Below are 8,498 nucleotides of genomic sequence, written 5' to 3' on the forward strand. Positions count from 1 at the left end.
TCTTCATAACGAACTTAGAAATCTTTATTCTCGAAGCATGACCATCAGTAGCCATTCTTTTATTTTTAAGGGATGGCCATCAGTAACCATCTTTCCTTCGATTTTCCGCTTCTTCGAAGGACAAATATTACAAAACGAAATCTTCAGTTAACAGCACCATAGTATTCGTTTTAAACTATAGTTTGACATACATCAAAACATCTTATATCCACTGAGGTGCTTTATAAGAAACATAAAAGTAAAGTGTTAAACCAATGAACATTAGACAGTTGGAAAAACTTCACCAAGGTAGAGTGTTGTCAATGGAGGAACCTTCATAACTTTTTCATGACTGATTATGTCATGCTAAATGAATGTAAACCAAATCTTCTATACATGACATGAAATAAATAGATTACAATTGGCTTTGTGTCAAAGCCTAGATACTTAGTCGACCCACATGAACAACCATCATCACCAAACGTCCAACACAACCAACAAAAAGTTACACCCATATCCCAACTCAACAAAATTACCAAACCTCACAACAACCTTTTGTTAACGCCCAAAACAAACACATGTCAAACACTCAATCATAAAATCAAGAGTATACCCTTTACTACCAACAACAAACATTAACCACTAACCCATACTCATAACAATTCGCACAAGAATTACTTAAGTCAAACACTCAATAACAAAAACAAGAGTATACCCTTTACTCCCATCAACAAACATTAGCCAGCAACCCATACTCATAACAATACACACAAGAATTACTTAAGCCAAACATAAACTTTCAAAACCCATAAAAACAATTTCATTTTTATCCCGGCCAAACATTCATACCAAACCCACCCATACTCAACCAAAACTTGCTACTACCCAACGATTACCATATCAACCCAAACCATAATACAATCAAACTTTGAACGTGTTGGCAACAAATTAAAGTACGCAAGGTTGTCAGAATCGAGTTTTTACCTTGACTCATTTTACCTAGGTAAAATCAAAACGTAAATCGAAACGTAAAATCATAGAGTTTACCTCATATTAAAATTATAAAATTTATATATACGACATATGTATACTTGTATAATATTATAAATGCAGTAATTATTCAAAATTTTAACTTAATTATAAAGCAATAAATACTATATAATCATAATAAAGTGTAATATTCACAAACTTGTATCAAACTACATAAATTATCCACCAAATCGTTCCGAATTTCAGGAGTAAATTTCAGCGATTTTACATGATTTTACACGATTTTACCGATTTGGGAACGATTTAAATCACGTAAAATCGTTCTGAAATACGATTTTACCTAAAAAGATTTTTACCTGCGATTTAACACGAAATGCTGACCTAGAGACGTGAAATCTATAGAATTTAGGTTTTAAATCGAGATTTTAACAACCATGAAAGTACGACAAAGCCTGTCTAATCCATACACACACTTCTTCTCAACACCTCAGCAAAATCAATTGAGACCTCAACGACTATTAGTATCTCGTCTGTATGGAATCGGTAGTCACTAGAATGTACTGCATCGTCAATAATATACAAAATTATTTCAATATTCGTAATCCAATGTAAATTATAATTCATTAACATTTTATCTTATTATTGTTAATTAACAATTTTTTTAAAATTAAAATATTGATTAGTAAATATGTTACCTTGGATAATAGGTTGGAAATATGTGTTAGGTTAGTAAAAAAATTGCATTATATCAACAAACCTAACAATGAAAAACACAAATTAAACAACCAATAAAAAATGTTGAAATAACTTTTCATGCCCACAGCCTTCTACACAAAGATAAAACTTCAAATTTGTAACCTCCAAAATTATACTATACAACAATTTCCAAGTAAAAATAACACCTTCAAAAGACTTACATTATTCTAGACGATCTCTGAAGCTGTAGCAAAACCTTCATTAATAGTAGACATTTGATAATCTTTCTGCACATTAAAATAACACAACAACAAAATAATTCCAAAACTATATATTACCATAATAAAAAAATATTTCTTCTCCAAACTCAACCTCCACCATCTACCCCAACCATTCCTAACCATATCAACCACATACACATTTTTATCAATAAATAAAATAAACTATATAATATTTTTTATTTCAAATATATATACAGAAACATATATGAGTGACACCCAAGATGTTAACTACTCATTTACAACAAAATTGACAACAGAACAATGAAAAGGATTGGTGACTACGTCCACTTGAGAGTAATAATGATCCTTATACAACATGGACGACTGAATAAGTCAGAAAATAAGTAATAAATATGATTTTTAAAAATTGTCATATTCATGTCCATAAGAAACAAACAAACAATGTCATATCATTCTTATTGTAGAAAAATTTAATTATATTTTACTAACATATATTTTATCATTTTTCCCTAAAAAAAATCACTTTATTTTATTTCAAAAACAACATTCAATTTTTTAAATTAAAAAACTACAATTATGTAATAATTAGTTAATAAAAAGAAATAGAAAATATTAACTTCATAATAACACCAATACCTGAAATTATTTGTTATCTATAAAATAGCCTATAAACCCTACCTTTCCACTATCTAATCAAACCAAGTCAAACTCATCTTTGACTAGGAAGCTCAAGGGACACACTAACTCCATTAATTATCTACAACAACTCCCCAAAGGTTAGATATCAAATAATTGAAGCACAAAAAAAAAACATAATACTAAGAACATGAAACCTAGAAACAAGATCTAGTACAAGACATAGAAAATATACACACACAAGCATGCATGGCTCCTCGTACGCCATTCATTAAACCCATCACCATCTTGATGAACTCCACAAATGGCATACAGGGAGCCAGGCACACAATTAGCATACATATATCTATATCTATACATAAATATATAGATATATAAATATATAATCTTACCATTGATGATGATTTTTGCTTCAACAAGAAGTGATATTGAAAGTAAAGAATTAGAGCAATTGATGAAAAACATATATACAGAAAAAGGTAATAAGAAGGAGAAGAAATTGAAGTTTCCTTGTATAGTTTTTCAACCAAAGACAAAAGGGTCCCTCATATCTTTGGAAATTTTGAATGAAGTAAAAGCAAAGTTTGAAAGAGTGAAGACTATGTCTTTTTCTTACACCTTTATAGAATATCACAAGGTTAATATTGTTAGAAAAATATAACAATAAATTTTTTTTTATAATTTTTTTGGCAGTGATTTTTACTGGATGATGCTATGATTTATGAGAGGCTAGCTAGGGAGTGTTGGGTGTTGAATTTTATTATTACAGTACATAAAAGGGAATTGTTTAATTGATGTTCTGAAATGTGAATTTGTCTTCAAGTGTTTGGATGATATTAGATTCCTATCACCCCACTATTGAATATCTTCAGAGAACGAGATCTTTCACTCCCTTGTCCTTTTCCATTTATACTTTGTGTTGTTTCTTTTTATAATTTTATTATTAGTAGTATTACTTTTGGTACACGTGATTTTGTTGTATCAATAATTATAATCTTATACCATTAGGAATAGCTTAGGTACTTGTTCCTCTATCTTTGTTTTTCTTCCTTTATGTCCCTTCTTTCTACATGTTTTTGCAGGGATTTCAAATCAATTATTATACGGTCACAAATATATAAATAAGCATATATAAAGTTAAAGTACATATATAGCTTATGCAATGAGACAATTAACATTATTAGTATAGGTTTAATATTAACTACTTAACTTTATATTATCATTATTATTCAAGAACATGTGACATTTAAACTTGGGAGATGAGACTGATGTTTTTTTAATTAAAACCTAGAATGACAAGTGTAAGTTTTAGAAATTTGTCGTAATAAATAACTTATACTTAAGGTACTAAATAAGGATTTAACTAGTAATTAAAATACTTATACTTAATTTATTCAATGGGGATTAAATAAGATAAATAAAAAATAAAAATATTCATATCCAACCAAATTTGAATAGGTTCAAAATAATTTAATTTTAGATTATCTAATCTCAATAATATATTCGAAGTACAATTATATTTCACTTAATCCAACTCAGTCTCTATTTAAAAATATAATAATTTAGATGAGATTTTAACTCTAAGTTCAAATCAAAGTTGATCTTAGTTAGTTAAATTTTATTAAAGAGAAGGTACATTTGATTCAAGTCAAGACGTCACAACCAACTCTCATACGTAATGAATCTCACATAAAAGGAACGAAATGATTTCAAATTCAATCTTATTTTTATGTCACACATGGTTCTTTCACTCATTTACACGTTAGAGTATAAATCTTCTAGATCAGTTCTCTCTTCCGTTCACTAAAACCCAAGATTGCTTCACCGTTCACCTAATAACTCCAAAAAGAAATGTCTTTAACTTAACCACTTTTGCAATTTTTGGAGTGGTGGATTTTTTTTTTAATAGACAATGATACTATTAAAGAGAGAAAAAGAGATACTCGACCCAAAAACAAAACAGATGGTGGAATTTTAAACAACACTAAAACAAGTGAATAATGAAAAACTTATGGCCATACAAGAGCTCAATGATCATATAAACTTCGTATAAAAAAAATACAAACCAAGTAGTAAAAAGTAATAGATCTATATTATTACCATTGGTTAACATAAATAGAAGTGACAGGCAAAGGCACATGCACAAGGCAGAGTGACCGAATAAAAAGGTTCCCTTCAAGTAAGACATGGAACCTAAGTAGGACCATTCAAACAAAACAAACCCCACTGCCATACACTTTCAACAACAGTCAACAAAATATATATCTAATTCTTTTTTTATTTCTCACAACAAAACCCCAACTTTCTGCATGATTGCAAAGAAAAACTCAAATTGTCATCTTTGTTTTTCCCTTTTCATATCAACTTAAATATTTGGCATTGTCTATATGTTTGGACTAACCTTGTTACCCTTTGTTTTGAAGATTCTATGCTTCTCTTCCTCTTTGTTTTCTTTCTTCAATGTGAACTTTGCATTATTATTCTACATGAGGTAGGGTTCATCATCATCATTATCATTATAAAATATAAAACTTTGGTACTCATGAAAATAGGTCAAGGATTCAAAGTACCTTTTATAATAGCATGAGGATGGACACACAAGTTTTTCCAAACACGTAACGTTAAAATGACCTAATAGTCAATAACACTTTATTTCTCTACACATTCAATTGCTCAATCTTCTCCTTAAATGGTGAAATTAATTATTGTATTTTATATATTGAATTGCATTTTGGTTTATAAGGAAATAAAATAAATTTTGGAAAACTGTTTTATTAATAACGGATATAATTGTATTTATGGTCTAATTTCACTTAATATTGAACCACATTTTGGCTCATTATGGAAGTAAAATAAATTAGGCATATATATAGAATCATATTTTGGCTGACAATGCAATGAAATATATTTAAAAATTAATTTATTAATTACTAATTAATATATTTTCCTTATATGTAAAAAAAATGAGGGTGGACCGTGGACATTAAATTACCAATATATTTCTCCACAAGCAGTGAAAACAAATTTAATAGACATTTAGCTTATATATAGAAAACTAGATTAAAACTAAACATATTTAAATAGTTTTTTTTTTTTAATTAAGATAACAGATGCTTTTTGGGGGGAGAAAAAACGATAACCTCTAAACTATATAAGTTACTTAAATTAATTTAACAAAACACATTATAAACTAGTCAAAATATACTATAAATTTATAAATTTGTGAAATAAATGATGATTATTAAATAACTCTTTTTTTATCGAATGAATTTATAAATAAGAAGTTATAAGTTATAAAATAATGTATTGCGCTTGTCAAACATATATATTATTTTAGTTGACAAGCAAGTTAATTAAATTTATAATATTTGAAAATTTTGCTGGTTTATATATATTTATAATTTTGGAAGGCGCAAAGACACATTCTATTTGATTGGATGGATCAGAAAACATTGGAGATCGTTTCTGCTTTTGTTCATAAGGGTGGCCTGGACCATACATTTGAAGAAACGAAAAACACACGAAAGAGGAGTTTGAATTGGTGTTTTATTTAAATAAAACAAATGACACGTTTGGTTATCCTGATTCGTTTGAACTCAAACTACTCCAGTTCACCCTATTAAGGTGATTTCGCCTCTCCCTTACGAGGTCTTAATTCACTAATCAAAACTTGATTACAATGACACTTAAACAGTTGTCTAAGTCTTCTCAAGAACAACCACAATCCGGTTTTCTCAAGGTATTACAATTACAAACTTATAACTTGAATGTGTTAACAAGTTGCTTCTAAAAAGCTATATCACATCTGTGATGTATACTCAATATTTTAGCACAATAAAAATTAAGAGTAAAAAGATTGGGAAAATTATGAGCGCTCTTAATGAATTTGTGCGTGTGTGAGAGTTTCACTTGAACTCTTCAACAATGTCCTCTTTATATAGGGTGAAGCTTTTTTATCCGTTGAGACACTTTTTCTTGTTTTGGAAGGTTCAAAATGGATCTAAACATGTTTAAAAACCTTCCGAAAGGTGATTAGAACCTTGAAACACAATTTTTGAATGCGTTTTAATGGAATTCCAAGTCACATTTTTCATGCTTGCAACGTCACTCGAATTCACTCATAATATGAACAATTCACACACTTAAACACTCCATGATCTTAGTTATAAATATAGGATCATTCTCCTCTCATTCCCTAAGCTTTTGATAGTCAAAACACCCCTGCTAAGATCTCATTCGAACTCTTAACCTTGAAACTCTTTTTTCCATTTCCACACTTTAATAACTCAAATTATCCATTCACTTAGCTTCCTTGGGCTTCGTTGAAGCTAACCAGATCATTTGCAAGTCAATCATGCCTCCATTGAAGCTTACCAAGTCAAGTTTCAGAGTAAATTTTCTCTATTTTGTTCTGGTAGAAATCTCCATCAATTCAACTCAAACTTGTGGCTAACATTAAGCTCTTGACTCCCTAATACTCAGTGCATAGTTAATTTTGAGGTTTGACTTTGTTTGGTGCATCTGTTTTCAATTTCCTTTTTCAAACTTCTTCTAGTTTTCTTCAAATCAACTAAGCTACAGTTTGAATAAATATTTTGCGAGGATGTGGTTGAGATCGTCTTGAGACGAATCCAATGATACCACTAGCATTTGATTTGGTTACCTCTTGAATGATTCACAATTTTCTGCAAAATCCTTTGAAATTTCTGGCTAGAGGTTGAAGATGACTTACGTGTCCATCTTCAACCAATGATACTAAGCCATTTGATTGGTTTGGATTTTATGCGATTGGTGTGTTGCTTCAGTGAGGGCTCATGATTTTCTGCACTATCTAGGTCCATTGGATTAGCCATATCATTTAATGAGATGAGATCCAGCGCAACTCCTTTTTCTGATTTTATTTCTTTTTTATTTTATTTTTTAATTTGATTTTATTTCAAAAATTCATAACTCTTTCATTTTTAATCCAAAAAATTATTAAAAAAATACCAAAAATACTTTGAATTATTTCTAATTTTATGAATATTGTTTCACATTTTTATTTTATCATTTAATATTTTTAATATTTTCTCTCATTTTTTGTGTGTTTTAATTGGTTTAAAAATGTTTTTAAATCTAGCATGGTTATCAACCAAGATCTTCTTCCACCTAACACATTCCATATCACCATTCAAATTTTTGTACATAGCTCCAGTTTTGTAATGGTCGGTAGTTACAGCTTCGATCCAATGCTTACTTGTACTAAGAGTTTCCTTGTGTTTAATTTTCTTCAAAATCCACGAACTATTTGGTGTGGTCTGCCACTGTAAAACATCTTCACCTTTGAAATAGAAAGTGTCAAGCCATCAAATCCATAGCCGGTCAGTTTTCATGTGTATATTCCATAGTAACTTTCCCATCGTTGTCGTGTTCCACTACAACAAATCTGTGATGTACAGGCTCCCCGCAACTTTGGGCTTGCAAATATTCTCCCACGTCACCGGACTTTTTCTACTAATACCCTCATTTCCACTCCACAAGTAGATTTCCCACAAAAGAGAGACTATTTAGGTTTGGTATTAATGTGGACCTCAAATGCTGCTACTGTGAGAACAATGAAAACATACAACATCTTTTCTTTGGCTGTAGCTACACCAAAGATATACGGCAGCAAATCCTTCGAAAACTTAAGGTGCAACATCAACCACTTGCTTGGGATCAAGAGGTGGAGTGGATTACCAAAAAGACGAAACCAAAAGGAGTACAAAGAATGATTTTGAAGCTAGGCTAGGATAGGAAACCGTGCACGAGATTTGGCATGAAAGAAATGATAGGATATTCAATGGTAGAAATCAAGATATGAGAATAGTTGAAAAATTCTTTATAATGTTACAACTAGATGTAGTATGTATAGAAAATTAAGCATACATGTTAGTATGTATACTTGATTATACTTATCTTACTTGGACCCTTTGG

The 8,498-nt window shown here is 29.9% G+C and overlaps 1 long non-coding RNA gene across 1 annotated transcript; it reads right to left on the bottom strand.

The window, feature by feature from the left end:
- Positions 1-511: 511 nt before the first annotated feature.
- Positions 512-3,109, bottom strand: LOC131619966 (uncharacterized). Its single transcript, XR_009288977.1, has 2 exons — positions 1,665-3,109; positions 512-1,529 (listed from the first exon to the last, which is right to left on the bottom strand). It is a non-coding gene; the product is annotated as an uncharacterized LOC131619966 (long non-coding RNA).
- Between the last annotated feature and the right edge of the window lie 5,389 nt (positions 3,110-8,498).

Source organism: Vicia villosa, linkage group LG1 (genome assembly GCF_029867415.1).
Source record: "Vicia villosa cultivar HV-30 ecotype Madison, WI linkage group LG1, Vvil1.0, whole genome shotgun sequence".
NCBI classification, from domain to species: Eukaryota; Viridiplantae; Streptophyta; class Magnoliopsida; order Fabales; family Fabaceae; genus Vicia; species Vicia villosa.